The sequence below is a fragment of the Tursiops truncatus genome, chromosome 2, assembly GCF_011762595.2.
Source record: "Tursiops truncatus isolate mTurTru1 chromosome 2, mTurTru1.mat.Y, whole genome shotgun sequence".
Taxonomy (NCBI): domain Eukaryota; kingdom Metazoa; phylum Chordata; class Mammalia; order Artiodactyla; family Delphinidae; genus Tursiops; species Tursiops truncatus.
In genome coordinates this window covers 155,907,051-155,921,938 of record NC_047035.1, presented here as the reverse complement: position 1 = coordinate 155,921,938, position 14,888 = coordinate 155,907,051, and the positions used below count along the sequence as shown (strand labels likewise).

The following is a 14,888-nucleotide window of genomic DNA, read 5'->3' as shown; positions in this document are numbered from 1 at the left end:
TGATTAGCCTCAAAGTGGAAAGTCAGCAGGAAGAGAATGGGTCCTTCACACAGTGAGGGAAGTGATTGATGTGCATTTGGTATAGTTTTCAGCTGCCAGAGAGGGAAGGCAGCTAGTCAGATGAGCTCATCCTACTAGAGATCTCGGCTGGACCAGGTGTGGGTAGAATCATAGCTCCAGGTAGGACATTTTCTTGTGCTGGTTTTGAGGCAGCCATTTTGACATAGGCATGGCAAAAAGGAAAAGATGAAGTTTTTTTCTTTTTTTTTTTTTAATTACCAGGTAATGTGCATATCAGACACTGCTGACCCTTAACCCATCCTGAACTTCCTTACCCCCAAGTGAAGCTCGGGTGTACACTTAAGCCAAGCATGGGATAAGGGTGTTGAAGGGTGTCAGGGGTAAGGTGAGGGTTTTGAGCATGATAGCTGGTAATGAAATAAATGTTGAAAATGTCTAGGCTTATACATTTAGCTATGTCACTATTTTCCTGTGTCAGGTAGCCATTTCAAGCGTAGAGTTCAATGGTTGAGTGTGGAGCTCGACAGTCCCCTGGCCCGCGTGGAACAAGGAGGAGGGAACTAGCTCCACTTGTTAGAAATCCCAGGCTTCTGTCGTCAATTGGGGAGAGGAGGAAGGCGGCGGAGGCAAATGGGCTTTGAATGGAATATAGCCTCAAGACGTTACATCCCAGCTTTCCTGGAGTCCCCACGGTGATCTCCTCTTGGGGACAGGAGAAATAAAACCCCTGCATCTTATTCAGGTGTCAATGAAAAAATGTTGCCTGCTATATTAGTAAACAAAGGATGCTACAGCCATCAAGCCATCACACTGCAGCCACCCGCAGCTGTGCACCCTGAGGAGACTCAGGATGAGAAAGCACAGGACACTGGCCCCGGATAGCTGAGGTGCCTATCAAAGGAATAATTTCAGTGAGCCCAGACTCTTGCGTCTTCCCATACACAGAAAAGCGCTAACTTCCTTAACTTGAGATATCTGGTTTTCTTTAATTAACAGTAATCTTTTGATGTTCCTACACCTGGTCTTTGTTGTGAAAATTCCTGTATACCCTGGGTCCTCCTTTACCTCTTCGGAGCAGTCCCTCAGCTATCTGAGAGGTTGTGTCCCGGGCTTAAGTCCTCAGTTTTGTCTGCCGAATAAAACATAACTCTCAACTTTTAGGTTGTGTATTATTTTTCAGTTGACACAGGACAGGCCCCTTTCCCTCCTTTTGATGCTCTTGTAGGGTGAGCCCAACCATCCCCTTAACTAATGACCACCCAGATTCATGTCTCCCACATCTGTCTCTGGCCCTGCCTCCTGAGATCCAGGCCAGGAGAGATTTGAGCATGACATGAACCTGCTTGATAACCCACAACCCCTCCCAGGGTATGCTTCTACTCCTCCTGTATCCATCTCAGGGATATTGCCACCACCTTTGGCCTTTTCATCCCTCACACCTAATTATTTTCTTTCTTCTTCTTCTTCCTTTTTTTTTTTTTTGCCATGTCTAAACTTTCTCTAAATGTCACACCCAGTATTTTGCTATGTTTGAAGTACCTTTAAACCTGTTTTCCTGTCCTCTAGTCTGACTGCTCTTTTCTTCTCTGCTTACCTGAACTATTATCTGTCCTTGTGCCTAGTCTTTTCCTCTTCAGCTCACTTCCCACACTGATCCTCTGATCCTTCCCTGGTTGATTGGTTGTTTTTAACATTTGTGCTCCTTAATTCCTGTGGAAGAAACCTCAACGTCCTTAGTTTGGGATACAGGACCGTTAACAATCTAATGGCAACCTCATTTCCAGTGCATTCCCCGTCTTCCAACTTAGACTGCACTCTAGTCAAATCAGGCTACTTACTGTTTGCCAACCAGGCCCGGTCTTGGCTGCCATCATTCCCCACGTCTCTGCTTGGTGAAATCCTACACGCATTTTAGGATTTCTGTCCATTTGGCTGTGGATTCTCTCCTGAAACGTCCCTCACCATTAGAAATATTACTCCGTCCCTACTCTCAGTTCCAGAGTCCTCACTTGCTCCTTGTTCAGTACTTAACATACTGTGTCATAATTATATACCCCTGTCTCCAACGAGTTGGTAATCTTCCCATGGAGAGACCCGAGCCCCAGAATTCTAAAGGGCTCGATTCTCAATTAGCAATAATTGCGCCTCAGATAAACCTCATTGGCTACGATACTGCCACTGCGCAAAGCTAGGGCTCGATTCTCTACCAGTGTTTCTCAAAGTGTGTCTTAGAACACTCATTCTGCTGGATGTTAATCAACATTATATAGTGCTTATAGTGTTGTCAGTGCTGCTGTAAATACTTTGCATGTAGGTAGGTATTATTATTATCCATTTTATAGATGAAGAAACTAATAGCTAATAAGTGGGAGCGCTAGCTAGGATTCAAATGCAGGCAGTATTGTTCCAAAGGCCATGCGCGTAACCTGACATGATTTGAACCTATGACATCACACTATATTGTCCCTCAGTTTAATAGGTATTATATGATACAGGGATTTGTTTGTTTTTTTTTCTGTACACGGGTTTCTCACTGTAGTGGCCTCTCCCGTTGCGGAGCACAGGCTCCAGACGTGCAGGCTCAGCGGCCATGGCTCACGGGACCAGCCGCTCCGCGTCATGTGGAATCTACCCGGACCGGGGCACGAACCCGAGTCCCCTGCATTGGCAGGCGGACTCTCAACCACTGCGCCACCAGGGAAGCCCCAAGAGTTTTAAGAATGAATGCCCTATTTAATAAACACTGGGTTAAGCAAGTTTAAATGGGTGGATCTTTGCTTCTTGGAGCTTTTCATATGTTAATACACATTGTGAATTTCCAAGAGGAGGCTGTAGTTAACAGCGTTTCTCACACCATCTCAGCTACCAAACCCTATTGTTTCCCATAGATTACTTATCTTGAAGGTTAATGTCTGTGCAGTATAATTTGGAAAATATTGCTTTAGATCAGTTTTTCCAAATTCATACCACATTGTAACTTAATAAATTATCCAAATTTTAAACTGGACTATTGTAATAATATATGTGAATATTATATATTTATCACATTCTTTTTTTACCTTCAGTTTTACTGAGATATAATTGACATACATCACTGTATAAGTTCAAGGTGTATAGCATAATTGTTCAACTTCTATACATTGTGAATTGATTACTGTAGTAAGATTAGTTAGCATCCATCATGTCATATAGGTACAATAAAAAGAGGCAGCAAAAAAACCCTTTTTTTCTCGTTATTATGGGAACTGTTAGGATTTATTCTCAACAATTTTCATTTATTCCATACAGCTGTGTTAACTATGATGGTCATCATGTGTATGTTACATCCCTCATACTTATTTTTCTTATAACTGGAAGTTTATACCTTTTGACTATCATCTCCCCCTCCCTGCTCCCGCCTCTGGTAACCACAAATCTGATCTCTTTTATGAATGTTGGTTTTTTTTAATTCCAAAAGTGAGATCATACAGTATTTGTCTTTCTCTGTCTGACTTATTTCACTTAGCATAATGCCCTCAAGGTCCATCCATGTTATTGCAAATGGGAGGATTTTTTCATTTTTTTATAGCTGAATAATATTCCATGGTATGTATGTGTGTGTGTGTATGTGTGTGTGTGTGTGTGTGTGTGTGTGTGTGTATGTGTATGTATATCACAACTTCTTTATCCATTCAGCCATTGATGTTTCCATGTCTTGTTATTGTAAATAATGCTACTATGAACATAGGGGTGCAGATATCATTTTTTATTTATTTTTTTATTTTATTTTATTTTTTTTTATTTTTATTTTTTGCAGTACGCAGGCCTCTCACTGCTGTGGCCTCTCCCATTGCAGAGCACAGGCTCCGGACGTGCAGGCTCAGTGGCCATGGCTCACGGGCCTAGGTGCTCCGCGGCATGTGGGATCTTCCCGGACCGGGGCACGAACCCGTGTGCCCTGCATCGGCAGGCGGACTCTCAACCACTGCGCCACCAGGGAAGCCCTGATATCATTTTAAAAATAAATTTATTTATTTATTTATTTATTTTTGGCTGCGTTGGGTCTTCGTTGCTGTGCGCAGGCTTTCTCTAGTTGCGGCAAGCAGGGGCTACTCTTCGTTGCGGTGCGCAGGCCTCTCACTGCGTTGGCTTCTCTAGTTGCAGAGCACAGGCCCCAGGTGCACAGGCTTCAGTAGTTGTGGCACGCGGGCTCAGCAGTTGTGGCTTGCGGGCTCTAGAGCGCAGGCTCAGCAGCTGTGGGGCACGGGCTTAGTTGCTCCACGGCATGTGGGATCTTTCCGGACCAGGGCTCGAACCCGTGTCCCCTGCATTGGCAGGCGGATTGTTAACCACTGTGCCACCAGGGAAGTCCCCAGATATCATTTTGAGTTAGTGTTTTCATTTCTTTTGGATATATTCCTTGAAGTGAAATTGCTGCATCATATGGTAGTTCTATTTTTGAGGATCCTCCATACTGTTTTCCACATGTACCAGTTTATAGTGCACAAGGTTTCCCTTTTCTCCACATCCTCATCAAGCATTTATTATTTCTTGTCTTTTTATAATTGCCATTCGAACAGGCAGGAGTTGATATTGTGGTTTTGATTTGTGTTTCCCTAATGACTAATGATGTTTTTTCATGTACCTGTTAGCCATTCATATACTGTATTTGGAAAAATGTCTGTTCAGGCCTCTTGCTCATTTTAAAAATTGGATTATTGGTTTTTGTGCATTGAGTTGTATAAGTTGGTTATATATTTTGGATATTAACCCCTTATCAGATGTATGGTTCACAAATGTTTTTCCCCATTCTGTAGATTGTCTTTTAATTTTGTGGATGATTTCTTTCACTGTGCAGAAGCTTTTCAGTTTGATGTAATCCCATTTACTTATTTTTGATTTTGTTCCTTTTGCTTTATGTGTCATATCTAAAAAATCATGATCCTTGGATCCATGTCAAGGAGCTTTTTCTCTATGTTTTCTTCTAGGTGTTTCGTCGTTTCACGTCTTACATTTAAGTCTTTAATCCATTTTGAGTTAATTTTGGTGTATGGTATAAGATAGGAGTCTAGTTTCACGCTTTTACATGTGACTATCCAATTTTCCCAGCACCATTTATTGACAAGACTGTGTTTTCTCCATTGGGTATTCTTGGCTCCCTTGTCAAATATTAGTTGACTGTATATGCTTGGGTTTATTTCTGGGCTCTTGATTCTGTTCCATTTATCTATTTATCTGTTTATATGCCAGTACCATACTGCTTTGATTACTATAGCTTTATAGGATAGCTTGGAATCAGAAAGTGTGATGCCTCCTGTTTTGTTTTTCTTTCTTAGGATGGCTTTGGCCATTCAGGGTCTTTTTAGTTCCATATAAATTTTAGGATTGTTTTTTCTACTTCTCTAAAAAATGCCATTGGAATATTGATAGGGATTGCATTGACTCTGTTGATGGCTCTTGGTGGTATTGACACTTTAACAATATTAATTTTTCCAATCCGTGAACATGGGATCTATATCCATTTATTTGTGTTATCTTTGATGTCTTTCATCAGTGTCTTGTAGTTTTTGGATTTTAGATCTTTCACCTCCTTGGTTAAATTTATTCCTAAGTATTTTGTTGTCTCCAATGCTATTGTAAATGGAATTGTTTTATTTCTTTTTCGGATAATTTGATGTTATAGAAATGCTACATGACTTTTGCATGCTGATTTTGTATTCTGCAACTTTACCACATTTGTTGATTAGATATAACAGGTTTTTTTGGTGGAGTCTTTAGGATTTTCTAGATATAAAATCATGTTGTCTGAAAATAGACACAGTTTTACTTCTTCCTTTCCAATTTTGATGCCTCATATTTCTTTTTCTTGCCTGATTACTCTGGCAAGAACTTCTAGTACTATGTTGAGTAGGAGTGGTGAGAGTGGGAATCCTTGTCTTGTTTCTGTTCTTAGAGGTAAAACTTTCAGTCTTTCACCATTGAATATGATTTAGCTGTGGGATTATCATATATGGCCTTTATTATGTTGAGGTACATTCCTTCTATTCCTAATTTGTTAAGAATTTTTATCATTAATGGATGTTGAATTTTGTCAAATGCTTTTTCTACATTTATTGAGATGATCATATGATTTTTTCTTTCATTCTAGTAATGTGGTATCACATTGATTTGTGTGTGTTGAACCATCCTTTCATCTCAGGTATAAAACCCTCTTGATCATGATAAAAGATACTTTTTATGTGCTTTTTGATTTGATATTATTTTATTGAGAAATTTTGCATCTATATTCATGAAGGATATTGGTGTGTTGTTTTCTGGTAGTGTCCTTTCTAGCTTTGGTATGAGGGTAATGCTGCCCTTGTAAAATGAGTTTGGGAGTGTTCCCTCCTCTTTGGTTTTTTGGAAGGGTTTGAGAAGGATTGGCTGAAGCCTTCTTTAAATGTCTGGTAAAATTCACCAGTGAAGCCATCTGGTTCTGGACTTTCTTCACTGGGGTATTTTTGATTACTGATTCAATCTCCTTATTAGTAGTTGGTCTATTCAGACTTTCTATTTCTTCCTGAATCAAACTCATAGTTTGTATGTTTCTAAGAATTTTTCTATTTCTTCTAGGTTGGCCAGTTTGCTAGCATATAGTTGTTCATAGTAACCTCTTATGATCCTTTTTGTATTTTTGTGGCATCAGTTGTAATGTCTCCTTTTTCATTTCCTTTTTTTTAAAAAAAATATTTATTTATTTTTGGCTGTGTCAGGTCTTAGTTGCGGCATGTGGGATCTTTCGTTGTGGTGCACGGGCTGTTGCAGCATGCGGGCTTCTCTCTAGTTGCAGCGTGTGGGCTCTCTAGTTGTGGCAGGTGGGCTCCAGAGTGCATGGGTTCTGTAGTTGTGGCACGTGGGCTTAGTTGCCCCCACAGCGTGTGGGATCTTAGTTACCCAACCAGGGATCGAACCCCCATCCCTTGCATTGGAAGGTGGATTTTTAACTGCTGGACCACCAGGGAAGTCTTGTCCTTTCTCATTTCTAATTTTCTTGCGTGGGTCCTCTCTTCTTTCCTTGATTAGTCTAGTTAAAAGTTTGTCAACTTTGTTTATCTTTTCAAAGAACCAATTCTTAGTTTGGTTAATCTTTTTGATTGTTTTCCTGTTATTTCATTTATTTCTGCTCTAGTCTTGATTATTTCCTTCCTTTTGCTAACTTTTGGCTCGGTTTGTTCTTCTTCTAGTTCCTTAAGGTGTAGAGTTAGGTTGTGTATTTGGAATCCTTCTTCCTTCTTAATATAGACATTTATTACTATGAAATTCCGTTTTAGAACTGCTTTTGCTGTATCCCATAAGTTTTGATACATTGTGTCTCCGTTTTTGTTTACCTCAAGATACTTTTTAATTTCACCTTTGATCTATTGGTTGTTTAGAAGAGTGTTATTTAATTTCCATGTTTTTATGAAACTTTCAGTTTTCCTCTTGTTATTGATTTCTAGTTTCATACCATTGTGGTCAGAGAAGATACTTGGTATGATTTCAGTGTTCTTCAATTTGCTAAGGCTTGTTTTGTGGCCTAACATGTAGTTTATCCTAGAATATGTTCCTATGTGCACTTGAGAAGAATGTGTATTCTGCTTTGTAGGATGGAATGTTCTATATAGGTCTGTTAGGTCCATTTGGTCTATAGTGTTCAAATTCACTGGTTCCTTATTGATTCTCTGTCTGGATAATCTATTCATTTTTAAGAGTAGGGTATTTAAAGTCCCCAACTATTATTGTATTGCCATACATTTTCTTTTAGCTCTTCTACAATTTTTGCTTTATATATTTAAGTGCTCTGGTGTTGGGTGCATAAATATTTAGTTGTTATATCTTCTTGATGTATTGATCCCTTTATTATTATATAATGGCCTTCTTTGTCTCTTTTTACCATTTTCAGTTTAAAGTCTAGTTTGTCTGATATAACTGTAGTTACCCTTTTTTGGTTTGGTTTGGTTATGCTTTGCTTGAAATATCTTTTTCTATCCAATCACTCTCAGTCTCTGTGTGTCTTTAAGGCTAAAGTGAGTCTCTTGTGGCAGCATATCATTGGATCTTGTTTTTTCTTTTCAAAATCCATTCAGCCATCCTTTGTCTTTTGAGTGGAGAATTTAATGCATTTACATTTAAAATAATTATTGATAAGTAAGGTCTCACTATTGCCATTTTATTAATTGTTTTCTGGTTGTTTTGTAAGTCCATTGTTCCTTGTTTCTTATCCTGCTGTCTTTTTTTGCGTTTTGATGTCTTCTGGTATCACTATGCTTTGACTTCTTTGTCACGTTCTTTTGTGTAATTAGTACAGGTTTTTTCACTTATGGTTACCATGATGCTTACATAAAATATCCTAAAATTATAACACCCAAATTTAAACTAGTAACATAGCTTCAATAGAATTCCTATGCTTTACACTTTTATTTCTCCCCCTCACATATTAGGTTATTGATGTTACAGTTTACATATATTTTATATTGTGTAACTAAGAACAGATCATTGTAGTTTTGGTTATTTTTACTATTTTTTTTAACTTTTAGAGTTGTAAGTGAATTATGTACCACTATTGCCTTATTATAAAATCTATCTTTGACTATATATTTACTATTACCAGTGAGTTTTACACTGCCTTACGTCTTTATGATGTTAACTAGTGTTCTTTTATTTCCACTCAGATAATTCCATTAGCATTTCTTGTAAGGCAGTTCTAGTGGTGATGAATTCCCTCAGCTTTTGTTTGTTTGGGAAAGTCTTTATCCTTCATTTATGAAGGACAGTATTCTTGGTTGACAGTTTTTTTCTTTCAAAATTTTGAATATGTCATCCCATTCTCTTCTGGCCTGAAAAGTTTCTGCTAAGATAATCTGTTGGTAGTCCTATGGGGTTCTCTTGTATGTAACGTCTTTCTTTTTTCTTACTGCTTTAAAAAATCTTTTTTGTCTTTGACTTTTGACAATTTAATCATAATGTGTATTGGTGTAGCTTTCTTTGGGTTCACCCTGTTTGGGATCATTTGGGCCTGTTGTATCTGGATGTTTAGTTTGGAAGTTTTTAGCCATTATTGCTTTAAATATACTTTCTGTCTCTTTCTCTTCTGGAATTCCCATGATGTGAATATTTTCTTTTCATTGTGTCCCATAAGTCTGTAGGCTTTCTTCACTAGTTTTCATTCTTTTTTTTTTTTTGCTCTGACTGGATAATTTAAATGTCTTATCTTCCAGGTCATTGATTCTTTCTTCTGCATGGTTGAGTCTGCTTTTGAAGCTCTCTGTTGAATTCCTCAGACACTTTTTGTATTTTTCAGCTCAAGAATTTCTATTTGTTTGTTCTTTTTTGATGGTTTCTCTTTCTTTGTTGAACTTCTCATTTTGTTAACTTCTTGTTTTGTTAATACATTGTTTTCCTAATTTCATTCAGTTGTTTTATTTTCTTGTATTTCACTAAACTTCTTCAGGGGGATTATTCTGAATTCTTTGTCTGACAATTCATAGGTCTTTATTTCTTTAAGGTCAGTTATTTGAGCTTTATTAATTTCTTTTGGTGGTGTCATATTTTCCTGATTTTTTAATAATCCTTGATTCCTTACGTTGGTGTCTCCTTTTCCAGACTTTGCAGGTTTGCTTTGGTAGAGATAGTTTTTATCATTAGCTCAGTTTGGGTTTTTACACATGTCTGCTGGTAATGTCCTTGGACAGGTGGGGCCTGCTGTAAGGTCTGATTTTGGTGAGGCAACTGTTTGAACTGTGAGGTTGGGGTGAGGGGTGTGTGCCACTGGCTGAGAACAGCTGGATAGAACTGCTAGCTTGTTCCCTGTCCAAGTGAGGCTGTAGGATGGGCTTTGTGGTTGCCTGGATTCTCTGGTCAGGCTTACTAGATGGCCAGGACTGGGTACTATGCTCAGCAGTAGGTGGGGCTAAGAGTTAGCTTCCCTGCAGTTTGAGGACCTGCATCAGGCAAGAGTGTACACTGAATATTTCTGGTCAGGTGATTCCAAGGCTTTGCTCTGCATAGAGGGAAAGCCATGGGCTGTGCTCTTTGTTCAGGTGTCACTGTAAGAAGGGCTGTTGGGTGGGCTACGCAGCTTGCTGCGTGCTCTGGTAAGACTGTCTGGTCTGGCAGGCTGAAGGCTGTATCCAGTAATGAGTGGGGTTATGAATTAGTTTCTCTGTCTGGGCACAACAGAAGCAGCTCCAAGGCTGCTAAGAACCACAGGTTCTCTGTGGTCTTGGTGCAAGCTAACCCATGCCCCAGGTGGTCCCCTGGCTGAACAGGGCCACTGGTTTTGTTTTTTTGTTTTGTTTTTTAAATTTATTTTTGGCTGCGTTGGGTCTTTGTTGCTGCGCGTGGGCTTTCTCTAGTGGCGAGCAGGGTCTACTCTTTATTGCGGTGCGTGTGCTTCTCATTACGGTGGCTTCTCTTGTTGTGGAGCAAGGGCTCTAGGCATGCGGGCATCAGTAGTTGCAGCATGTGGGCTCAGTAGTTGTGGTGCACAGGCTTAGTTGTGCCTTGGCATGTGGGATCTTCCCACACCAGGGCTTGAACTCGTGTTCCCTGTAATGGCAGGCAGATTCTTAACCACTGTGACACTAGGGAAGTCCCGGGCCACTGGCTTTGCTTTGGGGGTGATCAGCTCTGCCTACCTGCCTCTTGGCTCAAGCATTCCTGGGTTATGCAGCAGGTTCCAGGTGTTCTTGCAGCTCTTTCTTTCACATGGGGCTGGGGGCCGTACTCTGCAGCATGTGAGTTATGACTCAGCTCTCCTGCCTGGGTGGGACTGGGTGGGCCCACTTCAGGCAATTCCCAAATTTTCCCAAACAAGCTTTCTGGTGAGGGGATGCAGCGGGCAGGGCCTGGGTGTGAGCAGACCAGCCTCCAGGGCCAGCAAAGCTCACATGAGGACCTGAATCAGGCAGACCTGCACCTTGCTGAGTTCTCTGGTCACGCTGCACCACCACCTTGGTTTTGCAGGTGAGCAAAGCCACAGGTAGGGACTACTACCTAGGTTCTGCAGGTAGGAACTTGGTCTGCCAAGGTCCAAGGGCTGGTTGCTGGAACCCCCTACCCACTTCTTCATCATGATCAGACTCCCCATGATTGAGCCTCACGGATTCCCATGATTCCTATGGGGTGAAGCTAGAGTTGGGGCTCCCACAAAGTGACCTATTGTGCTAGGGAGGCTGGATGTCACCCCTGGGCTCTCTTTTCTCACTGGAGGAACCGGAGGCTCTGGGAAGAGCTCTTGGCATGGTGCTGTGCTGCTCTGGTCTGGGGGAGGGGCATGTGGTCCACATGTGGCTGCTTCTACCCTTCTGTTGCAGTTTGTCTTATCTCTGTGGTGGTGGAGAGTGGGGTGCTGCAGCCTCACTTTGTTCCCAGGATTCTCTCAGTGGTGTCTTGCCCATGATAGTTGTTAGCTGTTCTTCTTGTAAAGGGGAGTGAAGTCGGGAATGACCTATGTCACCTTCTTGGTCACGTCACTCCTATCATATTTAGTGACAGAGTCCTCAGTGTTTCCTTTTTGGTTTGTTCTAGCCAATACGTGACTGGGCTGAAGGGGATACTAGGAGTAGGGGTATGTCTAGCCCTTTAGGGGAAGATGAACCTGGAATGTGGAATACACACTCACAGTGGGATGGGAAGGTGGGAGCTGGGTGAAGAGCAAGCTTCTGGGCTTGGGACCCTGGAGCTCCAGGTGGATGGTGACTGCACCATCAGCTCTGCAGGACATTTTCTCATGCCATAGCCCCATCCTTCATTCCCGCCGAGACTCTGTCTCCCCTTACCAGTCCCCTCCCTGCCGCATTGCACTCCTTGATGGGAAGGCTCCCATTTGTTTCAGGTCATAGTTTTTTAAGTGGTGAAGTTATTGGATGGAACACATTCTGTAGACTGCTAAGAATGTGCCATAGACGGTCAGTTGGGAAACACGACTCTTGAGCACATAGGGCACTTTGCTCAGCTCTGCCCTGGGTAGAGACGTTGGTGTTGAGAAGACTTTCCCAGCTCTTCCACCCCCATCACCCAGTGTATTTCATTCTTCTCTAGGACAGACCTTTAAGCTTTAGCCAGGGAGACATTGTGTCTGAGTAGCACTGAGCTCCGTGAAGGACTAGAAAGTCTGAAACAGCTGCCATCTGTTTGTGGCTCTTCAGTACATAATCCTGTGTGGGTGCTGTGGTGATATAGTGTCCACTGTGGGGAGAGAGTGTTTTGTTTGGACCATCTGCTCTTGCTGGTTTGAAGGGTTTCTCCTTACTTGGCAGATATGCTAATCAAGGCAGTCCTGGAGGCAGGGCCATGTACTACTTTTCTTTGCACTGCCAGCCCCTACCTGCGTGCCTTGCGTGGAGTGGCTGCTTAGTACATGACTTTTGAACAAATGAATGGTTAGTGGATTATGCATTATCCTTGTGGTAGCTGTTGACAAGTTGGGATACATTACTTGTATTCAAGTGCATTTCCTGGATGCTTGGAGCTACATGGCATCCTGGCAGCAGCATGGACTGTTTGCCTTCAAGGCTGTTCTGATGACTTAGTTGTACTGTATTGCTTGTGGGCTGGCCCAGCCCCCATCCTGCTCCAGGCACTAACTTGGCAGGCTCAACAGTAGCTGCAGCTGAGAGAACGTGAATTGACCTGCTTCTCAGGAGTGCCTTAGCATCCAGTGCCTCTAGTCATAGTTTTCTGTTGATTTGTACTCAGGTCAGTGGTCTGGTCTCTTAGATACGAAGAATGTATCTAGGGACAGTCCCTAGGTATAAAATACTCCTGAGAGGGTACAAAATTTAGCTTAAGAAAAGATGACAGTAGACCTCAAGGTAGTTTCACCTAATTGCAGGAATGTTTTTCCACTCAGGACCCAGTAGCTGATTAGCTCTGTGGCAACAAAGCAGAGCCTGCATATTTGGGGTGCACGAGCAGTTGAGTGTTCTTCCTCACCCCCATCTGTGCCCCAGGCCTCCCATAGTGGCTCCTGACTTCTGCCACCAGTTTCCACCATCCTCATCCCATCCCATAGTCAGACTTCTCTCCACAAATATTTCCTGAGTTGTCCATTTCATAAGGAATGCTTTTCCCTCCCTAGCAAGGTCACCTGCTACATCCATCCACCCACCCATCCGTCCATCCAACAGTTCTGAACACTGACTATATGGCAGGCACTGTGTTGAGGCACTGGGGATACAGCAATGAATGAGACACAGTCACTTCCTTCAAAGAGCTCACAGTCTAGCTTGGGAGACAGACGTAAGCAACGTGTAAACACACAGCAAATAGTGAATGTCATGATGCGTCGCAGACGGTGAACTACGGGAACACAGAAGTGGTAGAGAGATGAGGAAAGGAGAAGGAAGGAGAGAATGATTCCAAAGACAATAAATGTATGTCACGGGGCTTAGGTAATGGTGGCCCTGTCTGATTTCCCTTCTTCTAAAGCAGTGGTTTTTAACCTTTTGTGCTTTTAGTAACAAAATTGTATTTCTAAATAAAATTCTGCATGGACCACCAATAAATAAAACAAGCAAAAGCAGAGCACCTTCGGTTAAACTGGGCGTGTGGTGACGTGGTCTAGCGAGCTCTCTGCTTGGCTCTACCTAGGCTTCTGAGCTCTGACCCCTGCTCTTCCCAAGGTGGTCAAAGACCTATAGGTTCTGGTTGCTACTGAGGACACAGCTTTGCCTTGGAAGGGCATAGAACCTACAGGCTTGTTACAGGCGAACCTCCAGGTGATTTTGTCATTCCCACATAGGACCTAAACTGGATGGCTGGGCTTTTCTTTTGGGTAAGAGATACCTAAATATAATACTTAAAGGTAGGGAGGGGTGGATTCGAGTGAGGAATCAGTTTCCTTTTCTGAGGATGGAGTTAGTTGTTCCCCAAGGCTTAGGGCAGCCTAAGGGTGGGTATGCCTCTAGTGTACAGTTCTCACGAGGGGAAAAGCCTGTCCTGGAGCTTGTTGGTGCAGAGATGTCTGCTGGAGGACCTGCGGTTTCTGGTCAGACCTTGTCCATAGTTGTCCAAGGAACCCAGGGAGAACTGTGGGGCTCTCTGGGGATGGCTGAGTGCATACCTAGCAGGAAAAAGTAATAGACCAGGCCAGTGGAGGGGAGCTTAGCCCACCATGTCGGTAGATACGAACACCGCTACTAACTGGTTGACCTTACTGAATACTTACAATGTGATGGATCCTCATCTCGGCGTTTTTTAAGTATTGGCTTAGTTAATCCTCATAACAACCCCTTGCAGTAGGTATTATTCTTATGCCCGTTTTGCCAACGAGGAAATTAAGGCACTGAGAGGTTACACGGGTGATGAGTGCTAGAGCTGGCATTCCAACTGAGGCGGCGTGGCTCCAGAGAGTATGTCTAAGTATTGAATACTTTCCCTACCTTTAACACCAGCTTCGCGCTTGAGGGGTCATCTAGCGTCTCAAAGCTGGGGACTTGTATTTGGGGCTTTGATCAGTTGCAGAACACATACTATGTCTTTTATATTTTTGTATGCAATATACATATTTATATATTTTTTATTTTTAAAAATATCCTTCAGATGTGGGCAGGCAGAAGTTGGTGCCAGGCAGCTTCACTGCCAGTAGCGAAAGGTTCAAAGAAACGGTGCATTCCCCCAAAGCAGCTCCCGCCTGACAGACCCTCAGACCCTCAAGCTGTGGCTCTGAGCTGGTCTCCCAGCACGCAGCCCCCGGCTGGTGAGTTCCGGAGTGGGGGACGATGGAATCGGGGCTGCAGACCTGAGAGCGGAGTATGTCAGTGTTCATCCTTTCTTCCCTGAGGCTCAGAGCTCTTCTTCCCATTATTGCCTCAATTGTGTCCTTTTTCATAGAGGATTCTTTCTAGCAATGTGACTGATGCTCAAGG

The 14,888-nt window shown here is 42.4% G+C and overlaps 1 pseudogene; it reads right to left on the bottom strand.

Moving 5' to 3' along the window:
- Positions 1-2,083: 2,083 nt before the first annotated feature.
- LOC117311405 (U4 spliceosomal RNA) lies at positions 2,084-2,211 on the bottom strand (annotated as a pseudogene).
- Positions 2,212-14,888: the final 12,677 nt, after the last annotated feature.